This window comes from Lissotriton vulgaris, chromosome 10, assembly GCF_964263255.1.
Source record: "Lissotriton vulgaris chromosome 10, aLisVul1.2, whole genome shotgun sequence".
In the NCBI taxonomy this organism is placed as follows: Eukaryota; Metazoa; Chordata; class Amphibia; order Caudata; family Salamandridae; genus Lissotriton; species Lissotriton vulgaris.
The window spans coordinates 441,148,330-441,170,021 of NC_141698.1; the positions used below are offsets into that span (position 1 = coordinate 441,148,330).

At 43.0% G+C, this 21,692-nt stretch overlaps 1 protein-coding gene across 2 annotated transcripts in view; it reads left to right on the top strand.

Moving 5' to 3' along the window:
• The window catches only part of TBC1D24 (TBC1 domain family member 24), a 548,615-nt gene that overhangs the window by 248,180 nt on the left and 278,743 nt on the right, over positions 1-21,692 (top strand). The gene's annotated exons all lie outside the window — the stretch shown is intronic.

The following is a 21,692-nucleotide window of genomic DNA, read 5'->3' on the forward strand; positions in this document are numbered from 1 at the left end:
TAATTCGAACAGACAATACTACAAGTAGCATTACTCAAACAAGCAGGGAGGAACAAAGTCAGCCCTACTCTCTCAACAAGCTCAAGAGATCTGGAATTGGGCGATTCATCACAAGATCAGCCTTTCAGCCATTCATGTACCAGGAGTCTCCAATGTTCTAGCGGATTCCCTCAGCAGGTCAGCAATATCCCCTCACGAGTGGGAGCTACATCACCCAACTTAAAACCGAGTCTTTCGGGAGTGAGCCACCCAGATCTGGACCGGTTTGCGACCAGCCAGAACCACAAATGCCCATCCTTTGCAAGTTGGGTTCCCCACAACGACTCATGCGGGAATGCGTTTTCGATGAATTGGTCGCAGATATCTGCCTGCGCCTTTCCTCAGATTCCATTGGTTCCCAGAGTTCTCCTCAAGATCAAGGGACAACCTTGCTGCATAATACTCATTGCTCCCAGATGGCCTCGCCAATACTGGTTCAACGAACTTCTCCTTCTTTGGGAGTGCGATCCCATACAGTTTCAACCAATACCGAACCTGCTGTCCACCCAGAATGGACGAACCTGCCAACCTGAATATTCCGGGGGACTGCCAGGAAGTTTTAGCTAATGCTCGAGCGCCTGCTACTATTAAAACATACAAGCTAAAATGGAAGAGATTTTGCATGTGGTGTCAATCTGCCAAGATACATCCGATTCAGGCAAAACCAGAACACATTTTGCTGTTCTTTCTTCACCTAGCAGGATCGGGCCTATCCCATTCCACTTTGAAAGTGTTCTTGGCGGCGATTTCAAGGTATTGGCAGGAGGGATCTAATTCTTTTTATTCAACTAGTCATTCAGCAATTCTTCAAGGAATTGTTTCGGTTGTTCGTCCTCCCCCCCCCGCCCCCCCCTCCCCCTATTCGGTGTCCACCGCCATCCTGGCATCTTAATGTGGTGCTTACACAACTTATGCGGCACCCCTATGAGCCTATTCATAAAGTGGATTTAAAGTTACTTTCTTGGAAAGTTACTTTGCTATTGGCTCTGACATCAGCAAGGAGAGTCAGTGACATTCAGGCGTTCACTATTAAACCACCTTTTCTTCAATTCACCTCAAAATCAGTAGTGCTACGCACCAATCCCAGCTTCATGCCAAAAGTTCCTGCCGGCTTCCACCTTAATGAGCCAATAAATTTAAAGACATTATTTCCAAATCCGCAGACAGCTGCGGAAAGGGCCTTGCATTACCTTGACATCAGAAGATGTCTCAAGTTTTATTTACAACGGACTGCAACAATCCTTAAATTGGACCATCTGTTTGTGGCCTATGGCAAGCTACGTCAAGGATATTCTGTTTCCAAACCAACCATAGCTCGTTGGATTTCTGCTGCGATTTCTCTATGCCATCAACAAGTGGGAAGACCTTTGCAAGCAGTGCCAAGAGCGCATTCTACGAGAGCAATTTCTTCATCTACCGCTCTTTTTGCCGGTGTCCCTCCATCAAATCTGCAGAGCGGCAACTTGGTCCAACAGACACACTTTTACCAAACACTACTGTTTGGAGACCTCAAGCGATGCAGATAAGTCAGTGGGACAAGCTGTTCTCTGCAATCTTTTTAAATAAGGTGAGCCTCTGTTCTCCCTCCTCCACTATGCTCTTTTTAGACGCTTATTGACATACTGTTTATATATCTTAAACTTGTTCTGCATATGTTAAGCACAAATGTATTTATGTACAATTATGATATTACTATTCTTCATTATAGTATATGATTATTTCTGTGTGTATGTATGTGTGTATATATATATATATATATATATATATATATATATATATATATATATATATGCACCATTCCGTATAATAATGGGATACTGTAATCAGCACCAGCAGGTGCGTAAAATCATAAACAAAAACTGGCCAATAGTCAGTAGTGATCCCTTAATAGGACAGGATCTCCCTAAAAAAGCTTCCCTAACTTTCAGCAAAGCACCTAACATGAGAGAAAGATTGGTGGTTATCTGCCCAGAAATTATTGACAGCAGCTCATGGTACCAGAATAACCTAGGTTTTTTCAGGTGTAAGACCTGCAAAGCCTGTGTTCATGCTGTTAATAAGAAAACTTACAAGGACGGATTCAGTGATCAAGAACACCGTATCACAAAGGTCTTAACATGCAAAACGGACTACGCCGTTTACGTCCTTGAGTGCCCCTGCAAATTGCAATATGTGGGGAGCACAAAGCTCCCCGTCCATAAAAGAATATTGCAGCATTTAAGGGCCATAACCACGCAGGATAACACCTATCCCGTGGCGAGGCATTTTAAAAGACACCACCAAAGCAACAACAAAGAGCTAAAATACTTTGTAGTGGATGCTGTAACTGCAAGTAGGAGGGGAGGCAATAGGGAAAACAAACTGCGTAAAATGGAAACCAACTACATACTCAAGTTTAACAGCAAACAGCCTATAGGGCTCAATGTAACTGAAGATTTGTACACATGCCTGCATACCTAAGATCAATATAAAAAATGACTGGAGTACATGCCTTTGTTAAAATGATATTTCTAAAAACAGTGTAAATAGGATGTATATATATGAAATGTGAAGGAAGAAATGTTCTGATGGTAGAACTTTTAGGAATAAGTGTGAGCCAATAGGTTCATACTTATATACATATATGTGTGTGTATATATATGTTTGTACATATGTATATGGTGTATAATATTGTAAATAGAGTACCTTGTATGGAAGTAGTTGGGCATGTAAATCAAGATCTAACCATTGGTGTAGCAAATCAGAACATATACATGAGTATAGGTAGGAGGAACAAATTACGGATACTTAGTACTGTGTCTAATAACCTGAGTAAACAGCAACAAAATGGGAGAACCACATATAGAAATATACATAATATACGTAGAAACAAAATAGAATTTAAGTAAATGGATATAATTACACAATGTCAAATAGAGGGAGAAATTTTAGATCTAGAAACAGCTTAAGGAATAATCAATAAGAATTCATTCAAAAGAAATCATGCGAAAAAAGCTCAGTCCATGAATATTGTTTTTAAATCACTGTTTTATGCACAGGAGCACTTTACACGGGTTGGGTGAAATTCAAAAGGGAGGAAATCAGTACTGAATAGAACATACATACATAGTATACAAGATTGCTGACAAATTGACAACGTGTTCTAATGTTTACCTTTGGGGATTTAACCCAGGAGTTTTATGTTTACATCAAGAAGTGTGGCTATGTTTCATTGTTCGCATATGGGGATTTAACCCAGTATTTTTTGTCTATCTTTAGGGATTTATCCTGATATTTTAAATGGTTCAGCATGATGTAATGATTGCATACGTCACTGTAAATAGTTGTAAATATCGTACTACCTCAACAACATAGTCCATCAACTATGTTTGCCAAAATGTTAGAAATTTTAAATGAACCAATCACAAACAAGCACTGTGCACTTTAAATATGCTTGAGAAATGTGGTTACGCTGTCATGTGATCAAGGCTTTGTGCCGAAACGTTATGGCGACAGCTGAATAAACTTTAACAACCAGCATCTAAATTTTGGTCCGTGTCTGTTTCCAGCGCGATTGAGAGCTAAGGCGATTGCGACAGGAGAACGGAGGTTGGTGTATGTATATATATATATATAAGCTCCAAGTTGCCTGCGCAAAGAGTCGCACACAAAACCAGCAGTGACGAAAAGTCTTTTATTCAGGTAAAGACATCGCCAGCAGCACGATCCGGTGTGACAGCCTTTCCGTCCGTAAGTACCTGACGCGTTTCAAAGGGTAAACCTTCTTCCTCAGAGGCTGGATGGATCCGGTTAGTGCGACCACACCTCCTGCTATTAAATGCCAATGTCCACGCCCCCAGATGGGCAAGTCCAATAACTGAGTGGGGCATTATGGGATGTGTGGTTTGTTCGCTCATAGTTCTGTCCCAAAAAGTTCAAAGCCCACAGATGGGCCTCGTGCAGCAGTGTCCGTCCTAGATCCTCTGAAGGTAATCCACAGGAAGGCTCCATTAATGCAGAGCCAGGGGCCCCCCTATTTCTCGGGGTGGTGCGAACTTGGCGGCCAGGTTCACCGCCAAAAAATGAAAGCTCCAAGTTGCCTGCGCAAAGAGTCGCACACAAAACCAGCAGTGACAAAAAGTCTTTTATTCAGGTAAAGACATCGCCAGCAGCACGATCCGGTTTGACAGCCTTTCCATCCGTAAGTGCCTGACGCGTTTCAAAGGTTAAACCTTCTTCCTCGGAGGCTGGATGGATCCGGTTAGTGCGAACCACACCTCCTGCTATTAAATGCCAATGTCCACGCCCCCAGATGGGCAAGTCCAATAACTGAGTGGGGCATTATGGGATGTGTGGTTTGTTCGCTCATAGTTCTGTCCCAAAAAGTTCAAAGCCCACAGATGGGCCTCGTGCAGCAGTGTCCGTCCTAGATCCTCTGAAGGTAATCCACAGGAAGGCTCCATTAATGCAGAGCCAGGGGCCCCCCTATTTCTCGGGGTGGTGCGAACTCGGCGGCCAGGTCCACTGCCAAAAAATGAAAGCTCCAAGTTGCCTGCGCAAAGAGTCGCACACAAAACCAGCAGTGACGAAAAGTCTTTTATTCAGGTAAAGACATCGCCAGCAGCACGATCCGGTGTGACAGCCTTTCCATCCGTAAGTGCCTGACGCGTTTCAAAGGGTAAACCTTCTTCCTCAGAGGCTGGATGGATCCGGTTAGTGCGAACCACACCTCCTGCTATTAAATGCCAATGTCCACGCCCCCAGATGGGCAAGTCCAATAACTGAGTGGGGCATTATGGGATGTGTGGTTTGTTCGCTCATAGTTCTGTCCCAAAAAGTTCAAAGCCCACAGCTGGGTCTCGTGCAGCAGTGTCCGTCCTAGATCCTCTGAAGGTAATCCACAGGAAGGCTCCATTAATGCAGAGCCAGGGGCCCCCCTATTTCTCGGGGTGGTGCGAACTCGGCGGCCAGGTCCACCGCCAAAAAATGAAAGCTCCAAGTTGCCTGCGCAAAGAGTCGCACACAAAACCAGCAGTGACGAAAAGTCTTTTATTCAGGTAAAGACATAGCCAGCAGCACGATCCGGTTTGACAGCCTTTCCATCCGTAAGTGCCTGACGCGTTTCAAAGGGTAAACCTTCTTCCTCAGAGGCTGGATGGATCCGGTTAGTGCGAACCACACCTCCTGCTATTAAATGCCAATGTCCACGCCCCCAGATGGGCAAGTCCAATGACTGAGTGGGGCATTATGGGATGTGTGGTTTGTTCGCTCATAGTTCTGTCCCAAAAAGTTCAAAGCCCACAGATGGGCCTCGTGCAGCAGTGTCCGTCCTAGATCCTCCGAAGGTAATCCACAGGAAGGCTCCATTAATGCAGAGCCAGTGGCCCCCCTATTTCTCAGGGTGGTGCGAGTTTTATGTTTACATCAAGAAGTGTGGCAATGTTTTATTGTTCGCATATGGGGATTTAACCCAGTATTTTTTGTCAATCTTTAGGGATTTATCCTGATATTTTAAATGGTTCAGCATGATGTAATGATTGCATACGTCACTGTAAATAGTTGTAAATATCGTACTACCTCAACAACATAGTCCATCAACTATGTTTGCCAAAATGTTAGAAATTTTAAATGAACCAATCACAAACAAGCACTGTGCACTTTAAATACGCTTGAGAAATGTGGTTACGCTGTCATGTGATCAAGGCTTTGTGCCGAAACGTTATGGCGACAGCTGAATAAACTTTAACAACCAGCATCTAAATTTTGGTCCGTGTCTGTTTCCAGCGCGATCGAGACCTAAGGCGATTGCGACAGGAGAACGGAGGTTGGTGTATATGTGCAGCCGTTACGATATCACACGGCTCAACACGGACCCCTTCCGGAAATCGGCTTGAGAGGGAAAAGCCGATAGGTCGACGCGAAGTGGTATCCTGTCTGGGGTTTCCTCGGACCTTGTTTGCAGCTTCCGAAGAGGGAGATCAGCGTTTGACCCCCGGAGTACGAAGATTGAAACGTAAGTCCAGTCTCCCGGAAAAACGGCACCGGGAGAAGGTGCACGAGACCAGGAGTAAGGACAGAGGACTACGCGACATACCAATCAAGGTACTGGCGGGAGGAAGGAACTAGTAACAGATGCGCGGGGTTACCTGTGTCTAGAATCAAAGTATTCACAGTGTGACGTGACGACCGCACAATTACTAACAGCATAATACAATGTCTGCCGACAGCGTGAAGGAGCGGGAAGCGAGGGCGAGCACAATGTTTTCGGATAGTCAGCCTGTAACAACGACTACCCGTAATCAGCCAGAAGCTGCCAGCAGCTCTAAAAATATATCCCTGCATGACGAAATCAAAATGTTAGAAAAGAAATCCCGCCAGGAACAGAGTAAATGGTGGGAGTCAAAATCCTTACAAAGATACATTGAGGTTAAAAGGATACCGCGTGGGCTACGCATATTAACAGCTCCCAGCTACGAAAATCCGAACCCGGACCTAATGAAGAAGTGGGCCGAAATAAATCTTGAAGCATCAAGGCAACAGGTCCTTGTCCTGATTAAGTATGCTGATATCGACAGAGCACGTTTACTAGAGGAGATATCGAGCATATATGATGAACTCGAGGGAATGGGACCGGAGGATGAGAAGGAGAAACTTTTGAAAGAAATGAAAACCAGGTTAAAAAAAGAGGAGGAAAAAATAATAGACCGCAAAACCTACAAATTCCAAAGAGACCGCAAGGACTACGAGTTAGGACAAATTTTCACATTTTCGAAACGGTATGACTCCTTGCATAGTGCGTTATCAGGCAAAGCACAGGCAAACAAACAAAACAAGGCACCTCAATCAAAAACGCGAAAGGATCAAACTGACTCAACAATGTCAGATTTCAGTTCCGAAGGTGGGAGTGGATCTGAGTCAGAACAAAGAGAGGTGAGCGGGGAAACACAAAAGAAAAGACCCTCCCCGGGGGAAGAAATAGTTTTTTTATGCCAGGACAGACTGCAGTCACTAAGACCTGGGACGCGAAAAAACTACAACGAAGGAGGAAGAACTACATCGCAAGGAAAAGGTGGAGGGCAAGGCAACGGAGGAAATTCAAATCAGACATCGTGGAAAGGTCGGGGGAAATGGAACAAAAAGAAGTAACCCCACAAAACAACACTATAATCAATCTGACCAAAATGGAATTAACACAGAAAGAGGAAAAAATCTTACAGCTTGGCTTATCCTTTGCCCCAAGATCAAACCTTAACTATACTAAAGCACGAACGGACGTGTACAAAGCGGTAAGAAAACTGAAACTTAAAAAATATCATAAGCAAAAGAAAACTGCTTTGAAACCCGCTCAGGAGGAGGAACAAGGCACCCTCTCACAGGAACTAGCTGAGTTATGGGACACGGAGGGCGAAGAAGTACAACCGCCCATGCCGAATATATTTGGAGGAACAAAAAATAACAAAAAACAGGGGGATACAGGGTTAACAACGCTAAAACCTCCATCCACTTTCTGCCCTATACTGCCTCGTGATGGAATAGATATTTTTCACGAAAATGTGACTAATGACCTAAAGGAATTACAAAAGCGCATAAGCAAGGGCCATTACAAAAACAACGAACAAACAAAGGACTATGAGAAACTAGTAAAGAAATTGAGCAAAGCTAAAAACATTGTGGTACGACCCAGTGACAAGGGGGGCAATGTAGTCCTGCTTACAAAGGAAATGTACGAAAAAGAGGCATTCATGCAACTCAACAACCGTGACCATTATGAGAGAGTCAATATGGCAACAGTCAAAGGATGGCAGACTGAATATCATAGCTGGCTAACAAAATGGAAAAGAAAAAAACTCATATCCGAAGCAGAATACCAGTATTTGAAGGTGGACCATCCGGTAATGCCATGCATATATTTCATCCCAAAAGTGCACAAAGACCAAAAAAATCCCCCAGGCAGACCCATCATTAATGCAATGGGGGGGTTGCTTGAGAGTACATCGGTCTATATTGACCAATTCCTACAAACCTTTGTGAAGAACTTGGAGTCATATATCCGGGACTCAAGTGATTTCCTTTGCAAAATGCGCAACATCGACTGGCAACCGGGAGATTGGTTGTTAGCACTGGATGTAAGTGCCTTATACACAAGTTTAAGACATTTGGACTGTATAAATGCGGTAAAGTACTATTTATCTAGAAGATCTGATGAATTTAAGGAACACAGTGAAATGCTAATAACAATGTTGACCTATTGCTTGGAACACAATGTTTTCATATTTAACAACTTGATATATCGTCAATGTCAGGGGGTGGCAATGGGGGCCAGTTTTTCATCAAGCGTAGCATGTTTACACATGGGGGCTTGGGAGGAGCTGGTCCTCAGGGCCAACTATGAGAAGGAAATGACAGAAAACGTTGTGACATGGTATCGTTTCATTGACGATTTGTTTGTGGTGTGGAGAGGGTCACAAGGGGATGCTGAAAAATTCATCGAAAGTTTGAATATAAATGACCTAAACATTAAGTTCACATATACAATGAGCCAGATTAACGTCCCCTTTTTGGATATAGAGATATATACCCAAGAGAACAAGCTAGCGAGCAGACTATTCCGCAAAACAACTGCAGGAAATACAATCCTACATGCCAGCAGCACTCACCCAGCCCATCTTATACGGAGTATTCTGTATGGTGAGATGCTAAGAATTCGCAGGTTATGTAGTGAACCGGATGAGCTACAGAAAGCGCAAGATGCCTGCGCCAAGCGGTTCCTGGAACGTGGATATAGTAAAGGGATCATAAAACAAGCGCTCGAAAAGTCCATGGTCAAAGACCGTATGGAATTACTGGGTATCAAGGATGTCTCGGCTGAGGCATCGGATACTGGACCCATTGCAAAAACCACCCGCACCAATCAGGCAGAACCATTCCGTATAATAATGGGATACTGTAATCAGCACCAGCAGGTGCGTAAAATCATAAACAAAAACTGGCCAATAGTCAGTAGTGATCCCTTAATAGGACAGGATCTCCCTAAAAAAGCTTCCCTAACTTTCAGCAAAGCACCTAACATGAGAGAAAGATAGGTGGTTATCTGCCCAGAAATTGACAGCAGCTCATGGTACCAGAATAACCAAGGTTTTTTCAGGTGTAAGATCTGCAAAGCCTGTGTTCATGCTGTTAATAAGAAAACTTACAAGGACGGATTCAGTGATCAAGAACACCGTATCACAAAGGTCTTAACATGCAAAACGGACTACGCCGTTTACGTCCTTGAGTGCCCCTGCAAATTGCAATATGTGGGGAGCACAAAGCTCCCCGTCCATAAAAGAATATTGCAGCATTTAAGGGCCATAACCACGCAGGATAACACCTATCCCGTGGCGAGGCATTTTAAGACACCACCAAAGCAACAACAAAGAGCTAAAATACTTTGTAGTGGATGCTGTAACTGCAAGTAGGAGGGGAGGCAATAGGGAAAACAAACTGCGTAAAATGGAAACCAACTACATACTCAAGTTTAACAGCAAACAGCCTAAAGGCTCAATGTAACTGAAGATTTGTACACATGCCTGCATAACTAAGATCTATATAAAAAATGACTGGAGTACATGCCTTTGTTAAAATGATATTTCTAAAAACAGTGTAAATAGGATGTATATATATGAAATGTGAAGGAAGAAATGTTCTGATGGTAGAACTTTTAGGAATAAGTGTGAGCCAATAGGTTCATACTTATATACATATATGTGTGTGTATATATATGTTTGTACATATGTATATGGTGTATAATATTGTAAATAGAGTACCTTGTATGGAAGTAGTTGGGCATGTAAATCAAGATCTAACCATTGGTGTAGCAAATCAGAACATATACATGAGTATAGGTAGGAGGAACAAATTACGGATACTTAGTACTGTGTCTAATAACCTGAGTAAACAGCAACAAAATGGGAGAACCACATATAGAAATATACATAATATACGTAGAAACAAAATAGGATTTAAGTAAATGGATATAATTACACGATGTCAAATAGAGGGAGAAATTTTAGATCTAGAAACAGCTTAAGGAATAATCAATAAGAGTTAATTCAAAAGAAATCATGCGAAAAAAGCTCAGTCCATGAATATTGTTTTTAAATCACTGTTTTATGCACAGGAGCACTTTACACGGGTTGGGTGAAATTCAAAAGGGAGGAAATCAGTACTGAATAGAACATACATACATAGTATACAAGATTGCTGACAAATTGACAAAGTGTTCTAATGTTTACCTTTGGGGATTTAACCCAGGAGTTTTATGTTTACATCAAGAAGTGTGGCAATGTTTCATGGTTCGCATATGGGGATTTAACCCAGTATTTTTTGTCAATCTTTAGGGATTTATCCTGATATTTTAAATGGTTCAGCATGATGTAATGATTGCATACGTCACTGTAAATAGTTGTAAATATCGTACTACCTCAACAACATAGTCCATCAACTATGTTTGCCAAAATGTTAGAAATTTTAAATGAACCAATCACAAACAAGCACTGTGCACTTTAAATACGCTTGAGAAATGTGGTTACGCTGTCATGTGATCAAGGCTTTGTGCCGAAACGTTATGGCGACAGCTGAATAAACTTTAACAACCAGCATCTAAATTTTGGTCCGTGTCTGTTTCCAGCGCGATCGAGAGCTAAGGCGATTGCGACAGGAGAACGGAGGTTGGTGTGTGTATATATATATATATATATATATATATATATATATATATATATATATATATATATATATATATATATATATGGAGCAAGATTCTGTTCCCAGTTCTGACCACAGAAGTAACGGACCACCACACGATTCAGCAGAGTGTCACAGCGAACTTTTATTATCCATTTTCAAAAGCAGTTCAGGTAAGCATGACGCGTTTCGGGCAGGGACTGCCCTTGATCACATAACGGAAATGCAGATTGTATCACCTTAAATAGCGCACACACTCATTTTTTTCTTTCAATAATCACACCACGTGTTCTATTGTTGAGTCAACATAGAAAACAGACTTTTTTTACGTGTTAAAGTGTCTTAAATGTGCACAAGGATTTACAACTTTGCCGATATAAATATAAGCATAGCAGCATAATACATATTGCACAAAAAATCGGAATTCTTTTAAATGTAATTCTCAATGCAACCAGAAAATATGACCGCTTAAATGCGTATTGGCGGGTACCCATATCAAGCCCTTGACATAATCCTTAAAACCACAATATACAACTATCGTATTTGTAAATCGTAATACAGTTAATGAAGCCAATTGCAATCAATAAATAACATATAAATATGTTAAAATAGTAGAAAAATATACCTCTAATAAAAACTTTTTATCAAATGGTAACTTACATCAATAAATATTATGTAAAAATGATTTTGCAAAAAAATGGCAATTAATCTAATAACTGGATCTAACGTAGCTGTTGTGTGATCAAGTACCTACATTGGCTCCTAAGAGTAACACGCCTAGGGGTCCCGTTGCTAATAAGGAAAGAATCCTATTTTTAAAGTGCTAGTGCTAACCTATTATGGTATTATGGGTAGCATCTCTACCCTCAAGCCACTGGTTTTCTAAAACCATAGATAACCAGATATGTGCAAAGTCGACTTCCCATTATATAAAGTGCTGAGTGAGATAAGTGCAACCAAGATAGTATAAAAGGTTTAAAAACAAAGTGATACTTGGGAGAGATATATAATCATAGGTTCAGAAAAGGTCGCTCAAAGATCATAGTCAATTTATTAACATCTTCTGTTATAGTTCTATAGACACCTGGAGATTTAGAAAGACCCAAAGTGACAAGACCAAATAACTTGATGGACCGGGTACAGGATAAATGGTTATTATAGCAGGAAGGTATGCATGTCCTCCCTGTCATTAAGGCCGTTGGGATGCTTGGAATCGAGATTGAGAATATATCTCGTCTCCAACTGCCTTAAAGCTTTATCTCTGTCGCCGCCACGCTTGGATACCGGTGCCTGATCAATTACAAAGTAAGTAAGACAGTTAACATCTTTGTTGTGACTCACTTTGAAATGCCGGGCTACCGGATATGCCGGGTCACTATGGATGATGGCACGTATGTGTTGCAGGATGCGCATGTATACGGGATTTTTTGTGCTGCCAACGTAACGCAAGCCGCAGGTACATGTGAGGACATAAATAGCGTACTCAGTGCGGCAGTCGTATTTCCCTCTGATGGTTTGCGCTTTATTTTTAAATGGGGTATTATAGGTGGCAGTATTGGCTCCAAAGTTACATGCCCTGCATGTGGCACATTTACGAAATCCATTACTGGAGGGCATCCATGTTTTTATGCTGGTAGATCCAGTGGAAATCTCTTTAGCTAGAAGGTTCTCTAAGTTTCTAGACTTCCTGAACGTCACGCTGGGATGTTCTGATAGCGTGGCTTTCAGAATAGGGTCTGTAAGAACAATGGGCCAATTCTTTTTCATAATGCTCCGTATTTTGCGCTCCTGTCTACTATAGGTGGTGATTAGCCTTGGGGAACTGTTATCATCTGCTGTGCTGAGATCTAACTCTGTGGCGCTGGGCAGCAGGGTGGATCTAGGTCTCTCATTAGTTTTATTCATGGCTTTGTCGAGGATGTCCTCGCTATACCCTCTTGCTCGCATGCGGTCTAAGCATGTTCGACTACAGATGTTAAATTGTTCTGGCGTGCTGCAAATGCGTTTAAGACGCAGCAATTCACCATAGGGTATGCTGGCAATTAGGTGGCGTGGATGAGCACTAGATGCGTGTAATATTGCATTTCCAGCAGTTGGTTTTCTATACGCTGTAGTAGTAAGTGTCTCATCAGTTATTACTATTTGAACATCTAAAAATTCAAGCATAGTATCACTTATATTAGATGTGAAGTGCAAATTGAACTCATTGTTATTCAAAAGTTCCACAAACTGTAAAGCACTCTGCTTGTCACCTTTCCAAATAACAAAAACATCGTCTATATAACGAAGCCATGAAATCACATTATTTTCAAATGTCATTTTGTGTTCCTTCATGAGGACCTGCTTTTCCCAAAACCCTACGTGCAAGCATGCATAGCTCGGAGAAAAGCAGGCCCCCATGGCCACCCCCTGCTTTTGTCTATACAGCTCCTTTTCAAATGAAAAGTAATTGTTGTTCAAGCACCATGAAATGAGTGAAATCAACATTTTGTTATGCATAGCATATTCAGCAGACCGTGTATTCAAAAAATGTTCCACACCACGTAAACCATAATCGTGCCTTATACTTGTATAGAGAGACTCTATATCAAGAGTTAACAGAATCCATTCCTTTGACCAGGTTATGCCATTAAGGTGCTGTAAAAAATCGCCAGTGTCTTTAAGATATGAGGGCATCGTTTTTACTAGGTCCTGTAGATAGAAGTCAATGTATGAGCCCACATTTTCCGTCATACTTCCTATCGCCGAGATAATTGGGCGACCAGGAACCGGAACAGTGTTTTTATGAATTTTTGGGAGTAAGTATAGATAGGGCAACCTTGGATGGGCGTTGAACAAAAACTTATGCTCATCACTTGATATTAATCCATCTGATTTCCACTTTGATAGTTCTTTTTTCAAATTTTCCTTTGCTTTGTTGTATTTACTCCATGATGTCAACTCATAACACTCATTATTATTAAGTTGTCTCTTGGCTTCCAAATCATACTGTTGTTTTGGCCATAGGACAACATTGCCCCCTTTATCCGATTTTTTAATAACAACAGAAGCGTCTTTGGCTAGTTTATCTGTTAGTTTGTTCAGAGCAATTTGTCGTTGATTGAGGATGACTTTTTTGTTACGGTTGATGGAACAGTTCAATTCCTTAATTTCCTCTATGACGCGATCATGAAAAACGTCGATTGCATCCTTCGGCATTAGAGGAATAAATGCAGACTTGGGTTTGAAAGGGCTTTCCCCTGCGCCCTTCTGTAGTAAATTTAATTCTTTTACTTTTGCTTGTGTGGGTGCCTGGGAATTCAATTCATCTTCATAATTCAAGCCATGTAAAGCCCATAACGCTGGTATTTCTCCTACTGATAGGCCAGAAGGGTTAGAGGCTTCCTGCTTGTGTTGTTTGTTGTGCGTTTCAAAGGGTAAACCTTCTTCCTCAGAGGCTGGATGGATCCGGTTAGTGCGAACCACACCTCCTGCTATTAAATGCCAATGTCCACGCCCCCAGATGGGCAAGTCCAATGACTGAGTGAGGCATCCACCCTTTGAAACGCGTCAGGCACTTACGGATGGAAAGGCTGTCAAACCGGATCATGCTGCAGGCGATGTCTTTACCTGAATAAAAGACTTTTCGTCACTGCTGGTTTTGTGTGCGACTCTTTGCGCAGGCAACTTGGAGCTTTCATTTTTTGGCAGTGGACCTGGCCGCCGAGTTCGCACCACCCCGAGAAATAGGGGGGCCACTGGCTCTGCATTAATGGAGCCTTCCTGTGGATTACCTTCGGATGATCTAGGACGGACACTGCTGCACGAGGCCCATCTGTGGGCTTTGAACTTTTTGGGACAGAACTATGAGGGAACAAACCACACATCCCATAATGCCCCACTCAGTCATTGGACTTGCCCATCTGGGAACGTGGACATTGGCATTTAATAGCAGGAGGTGTGGTTCGCACTAACCGGATCCATCCAGCCTCTGAGGAAGAAGGTTTACCCTTTGAAACGCGTCAGGCACTTACGGATGGAAAGGCTGTCAAACCGGATCATGCTGCAGGCGATGTCTTTACCTGAATAAAAGACTTTTCGTCACTGCTGGTTTTGTGTGCGACTCTTTGCGCAGGCAACTTGGAGTTTTATTTATATATATATATATTCACTGAAAAAAACATAGGTTATAGACCATATATAGTTAGTGATTAGCATTTAAAAAACCTTATTTTATTTGCACAAAACCATTGAAATTCCATATATAGTTAGTTGCACTAACTATATATCGCGGACCCGCAATCCACTGCTAATGATGTCACATATTACATCATTCATGACATGGTCAGTGACATCACTGATGACATCACTGATGACATCTCAAATGACATCACTGATGACATCACTGATGACATCACTGATGACAACACCCAGTGACTGTATGTTTCTGTAAAGTTAAAATATGTCTTACATATTGAAGAATGAGTGGATGTATAAGTGTCTGGATTAAGGATTTAGTAGGTGCATGACTGACTGTATGAGAGAATGATTAAATGTGTCTCACTGAGTGTATGGGTTAGTGATTAAAGTGTCTTAATTTGGCAATCATTATTTATGTTGTTCTGTAAACTGCTGCATGTTTAAATCAGTAGCTATATCAGTAACTATATGGGTTATTGAATGGTTGCCCAAGTATTTGTATGGGAAACTGAGTATGTGTGTGGGTGGCTGGGAGGTGTATAACTCTGTGCATAGATGTGTGAGCAGTTGATTCCCTAGGTGTATGGGTTCAAAAGTGCATGTAGAAACAGCTGTATGGACAGTTGACTGTGTGCATGAGTATATTGGTGAGTGAATGGATATCTCAGTGCTACATGTCAAAGTAAGTACATATGTAAAACACACTCCATGTGAGAGTTGCCATATATAAATAACTGAACATAAGAGCCAGTGAATGTGTGAGTGGCTGTATGAATCATTGTGAACTTGTATCAAGGATTGTATAAGAGAGTAAATATGTGTTACTATATGTTTGAATAAGTAAGGTGTGTATAACTGTATAGTTGAGGAAATGGAGATGTGATTGATTCTTTGCATGACTGACTAGGTGTGTGAGTAACTCCATGGATGTGTGACAGTCTGGGAGTGCCTGTTTACACTGAGTGTATCTAAGGTTATATTAGAGTCTGAAGATGTATTATCACATAAATGATATCATCAGTGATGTAATCAGTAATGTCAAATGAGATGTCAGTGATGTCATCAGTGATGTCATTTGAGATGTCATCAGTGATGTCATCAGTGATGTCATTTGAGATGTCATCAGTGATGTCATCAGTGATGTCACTGACCATGTCATGAATGATGTAATATGTGACATCATTAGCAGTGGATTGCGGGTCCGCGATATATAGTTAGTGCAACTAACTATATATGGAATTTCAATGGTTTTGTGCAAATAAAATAAGGTTTTTTAAATGCTAATCCCTAACTATATATGGTCTATAACCTATGGTTTTTTCAGTGAATTTTCAAGGTTTTGTAAATGCAAATTCCTAACTATATATGGTCTATAACCTATGGTTTTTTCTGTGAATTTCATTGGTTTTTTAAAAGCTAATATCTATAGCTGTAAAATATATTCTTTATTAAGTGACGTATCACGTAGCCCGTGAGACGCCTCATGATGCATCGCATAACCGTGACGTATCGTCTCTGCAGCGCAAACCAAACCCAAAACGTAAGCGCGCCAGAACACGCTTAAAGATATATATATATTTTTGTAACCTTAATTAGACAAAATCCACACGTGCACATATCACAAACGTTCAAAAAACACAATATGTCGGACTCCCGTTACGCTGCCGGTTAGCTGCCCGGTTAACGTACCAGGAAGCACCTTTACCGCGAAAAATCGCAATTTTTTTTTTCTTTTGCCCCGCAGGGAACTTTAATAGCCCCCTCATCAATCCTAGGGGTTCAGGAGGGGTCTGCCTTACCCCTTTCATTCATTTACACCTTTTTTTTTTCCACCTCTTGTCTCTCGATCCTACCGAGAGACAAGATGGCGGCTGCTCCGGACTGTTTACAATGTTGACAGCCAATCAGCTACTCCTCAGACTCCCGTTACACTGCCGGTTAGCTTCCCGGTTAGCTGTCCGGTTAGCTGCCTGGTTCGCGTACCAAGACGCGTCTCTACGGCGAAAAAATCGGATTTTTTTTTTTGGGGGGGGGGGGGGCGCGTGGCTTTATAATATCCCCCTCATCAATCCTATGGGGTCAGAAGGGGTCTACCTTGCCCTCTTTCCTTCATTTCCCCCTTTGTTTTGGTCTCCTCTTGTCTCTCGATCCTACCGAGAGACAAGATGGCGACCGCTCCGGACTGTTTACAATGTTGACAGCCAATCAGCTACTCCTCAGACTCCCATTACACTGCCGGTTAGCTTCCCGGTTAGCTGCCCGGTTAGCTGCCCGGTTCGCTTACCAAGACGCGTCTCTACGGCGAAAAAATCGGATTTTTTTTTTTTTTTTGGGGGGCCCCGCGTGGCTCTATAATATCCCCCTCATCAATCCTAGGGGGTCAGAAGGGGTCTACCTTGCCCCCTTTCCTTCATTTCCCCCTTTGTTTTGGCCTCCTCTTGTCTCTCGATCCTACCGAGGGACAAGATGGCGGCCGCTCCGGACTGTTTAGAATGTTGACAGACACCGGAGAGCCAATCAGCTTCGCTTCGCAAAGTTCCGATACGCGAAAAGTTCGCTAACCGGAGCGCTACCCGGAGCGCTGTTACAGATATATATCTTGTTTTAAACGTTAATTTCTCAAAATCCACTGAAGCACATATATTGAGACCTACCAAAGGCACATCGGTTTAACAGTCCCTACAATTTTGCCAAGTTTCGTGGAAATCCATTCAGCCGTTCGGGCTAAAAGTGAGGCCAACCGCCCTATGGAAATTAACATGGGAAAAACGCGTTTTGGGACCCCCCTTTTTTCTCGGCCCCCCCTTGACGAACCCCCCCCAAATTTCCAGGAGCTGCTCAGGAACAAAATGTGCCATTTTCCTGAAAATTTCAGCCAATTCCATCCACAAACGCCAAAGTTATTAGGCATAGAATTTTCAAAAGTTCCATAGAGAAAAAAACCTAACTATATATACCTACTGGCTATCGCCAGTAGGTAATATATATATATATATATATATATATATATATATATATTTTCACAAGAGTTGCCCCCCTTGGTGAAAGCCCAAAGACACCAGGTAAGTTTTCAGTGGTTTATTGGGGAGAGCTGCCGCTGTCACAAGCAAGACACCCTTCTAGTTCCAGTCAATTTCGCCGACGCGTTTCGTGCACTACATGCACTTCTTCTTGGGCTGACTGAATGAATGAAGCAAGCGAGGTCAAGGCACCTGTGTACTAAATCACCAACGCGCCCCAGTGGGCGTGGTCACATTGCCTGCTGGTAGTTGTAGTGCCTTGGCGGTGTAATCCCAGTGGGTGCTTGCACAAAGTCATTCACAAATGTTCAAAGGTCCCCAGTGGGTAGAGGGGGGTTTTAACCGCATCAAAAAATTTCACAAGAGTTGCACTGGGGCGCGTTGGTGATTTAGTACACAGGTGCCTTGACCTCGCTTGCTTCATTCATTCAGTCAGCGTTTCGTGCACTACATGCACTTCTTCTTGGGCTGACTGAATGAATGAAGCAAGCGGCAGCTCTCCCCAATAAACCACTGAAAACTTACCTGGTGTCTTTGGGCTTTCACCAAGGGGGGCAACTCTTGTGAAATTATTTGATGCGGCTGGTCCGGCCGCGGTGGGAGCCCTGCTGATTCTTCAGTCTGCGTGCTGGCGCCAACCGGCGTCAGTATTGGGAGGCACTAGGAGCGGTGAGGAGAGTCGGATGGTGTCGCCGTTTGCAGTTAAAACCCCCCTCTACCCACTGGGGACCTTTGAACATTTGTGAATGTCTTTGTGCAAGCACCCACTGGGATTACACCGCCAAGGCACTAAAACTACCAGCAGGCAATGTGACCACGCCCACTGGGGCGCGTTGGTGATTTAGTACACAGGTGCCTTGACCTCGCTTGCTTCATTCATTCAGTCAGCCCAAGAAGAAGTGCATGTAGTGCACGAAACGCGTCGGCGAAATTGACTGCAACTAGAAGGGTGTCTTGCTTGTGACAGCGGCAGCTCTCCCCAATAAACCACTGAAAACTTACCTGGTGTCTTTGGGCTTTCACCAAGGGGGGCAACTCTTGTGAAATTATTTGATGCGGCTGGTCCGGCCGCGGTGGGAGCCCTGCTGATTCTTCAGTCTGCGTGCTGGCGCCAACCGGCGTCAGTATTGGGAGGCACTAGGAGCGGTGAGGAGAGTCGGATGGTGTCGCCGTTTGCAGTTAAAACCCCCCTCTACCCACTGGGGACCTTTGAACATTTGTGAATGACTTTGTGCAAGCACCCACTGGGATTACACCGCCAAGGCACTACAACTACCAGCAGGCAATGTGACCACGCCCACTGGGGCGCGTTGGTGATTTAGTACACAGGTGCCTTGACCTCGCTTGCTTCATTCATTCAGTCAGCCCAAGAAGAAGTGCATGTAGTGCACGAAACGCGTCGGCGAAATTGACTGGAACTAGAAGGGTGTCTTGCTTGTGACAGCGGCAGCTCTCCCCAATAAACCACTGAAAACTTACCTGGTGTCTTTGGGCTTTCACCAAGGGGGGCAACTCTTGTGAATATATATATATATATATATATATATATATATATATATATATATATATATATATATATATATATATATATATATATATATATATATGTATACACTTGGTACAAAGAGCGTCTTACGAGCATTATGTTCTGTACTGCTATCGACTCTGATTCAGGCATGTGAATCTATGAAAGACACCCCAATACTGGAGAAGAACAATAGTTACTTACCTGTAATCTGTGGTACTCCATTATTGGTGTCCTGCATGGATTCACATGCAACCCGCCTACCTCCCTTCAGAGGCTGGTTTAGGCTATCTTGTTTTGGTTCACTCCTGTGCGATAAAATCTGAGAGCCTGAGCCACTGGGGAGAACATTCTGGTGGGTGCTGTCGCCTGATGGCTGCAGTTTAGACTATACATAATGACTATGATAGTCATGAGTGTGGAAGTTTTTCTCTTGTAGCTTAGGGCTACTTTACTTCCTGGTTGTTTATTATCAAGGTTTTTTGGTTATTATGTACATATTATTTATTTTTTATGTACCGTGGGACTCCCACTCCGACGACTGGGAATGATTCAGGAATGTGAATCTATGAAAGACCCCAATACTGGAGAACCACAGATTACAGGTAAGTAACTATTGTTCATATTTACCTTTAATTGCACAGGACCATGACATATACCATCACCCTGTCCCAACATTCAGCCCATCCATGAAATACCAATAGGTCATTGTAACATCAGAAAAATGAAAGAGACCTATGACGCACATGGACTGCGTGCAGATCAGCTCTACATCATGTTCACAATATGCGCTTGTCAAACAACACTCTGCCGTGCTATACTTCAGATGGTTCCCCCTGAGTGTCCGATGATGTAGCATTCTGAACACCCTTGGTGTGTTCCTGAAGGTATGATATTAGTGGTCCTCAAATATCTTTAGGTTGGGATGTAATTGGTAGCAACTCTGCATAGATGGTTAATTGGTCTTTACTATGGATTAAGTCATGTAGCCAGTCTTTGAATTTGGGAACCCTCCCTCTGCCCCACCTGAAAGTCACCCTCTGCTTGGCCAGGAGCAGGGCCAATGCAGTGAACTTTCGGCGCGCCTTAGGGATGTCCGCTGTGTATCCCAGGAGCGCAAGCAATGGGGATTGTGGTAAGGATAGCATAATCATTTCAACTAGCGCCTTCAGCACCTCCTGCCAGTAGACCTGGGCACAGGACCACGCCAAATGCAGGAAGTCAGCCCCCTCTTGATGACCGCGCATACATCGGTCATCTTCCTGGAGTTTGTATTTAGGCAGCAGTGTGGGCTTGAATAAGTTCTATGTAAAATCTTAAAGTGTATGGTGCGCAATCTACTGCTAGCTGTGATTTCTGCGGTCTGCGCGCAGCAGTAATCCCATTGTATATCTGTTAAAGGAGATTCCAGGTTACTATCCCGCGCACATCTGGCACCCATCGGCACAGGTGGCCTTTCCAGCAGTGCAGCTCGATAGATGCGAGACACATCATGTGAGGGGCCTGATATCTTTAATGTAGTGTGAAGGACCTCCAATGGGGTTGGCTTATGCGGGAAACTCAGTGTATTAGTGTCTATTTCATGTTTGAGTCTTTTGTAAAGGAACACCTCTGAGGGGGTAACCCTGTCTCCTGTCAATAGCTCTTTTGGTCTTTAAACCTTCCCTCATGATATAGGTCGCCCCATGTATGCAGCCCCCTCTTGCAGAGCAAGTCCCGGCACCCCGCTTCCTGTGTGACTGGGGTGTATGAGAGGTATGTCAACAGCAGTAGTGGAGAATAGGGCAGAGTATTATCCATTGCCTTTGTCAAGCGTTGCCAAGCACTATTGGTGCATGAGACTGTATGGTGCGTAAGTTTCTTGCCCGGGACTTGCGACCTCAGCAGGGACGCAAGTGGTGTAGGTGACATGTATCCCTGCTCAATGGCCAGGTGTGGCATGAAGGGCCTGGCGTGGCACCAGACTATGGCATAGTGGGCCTAAGCAATGAGATAGTATAGTTCCATGTCCAGCGCTTCAAAGCCGCCCCTGGAGAATGGCTGCGTCATAAGTTTCCAACTCAGTCGGGGTTAGACGATTGATATCTTTGGTATGGTACATTGATGCAGCACATTTTTCTTTCATGAATTCATTGTTGCCTCTTTTTTTCTGTTTACCCGAGAGGTCTAATGTTTTTCCATTCTAAAGATTATGGAGTATGATGATCATGTTCTGCTGAAGGAAA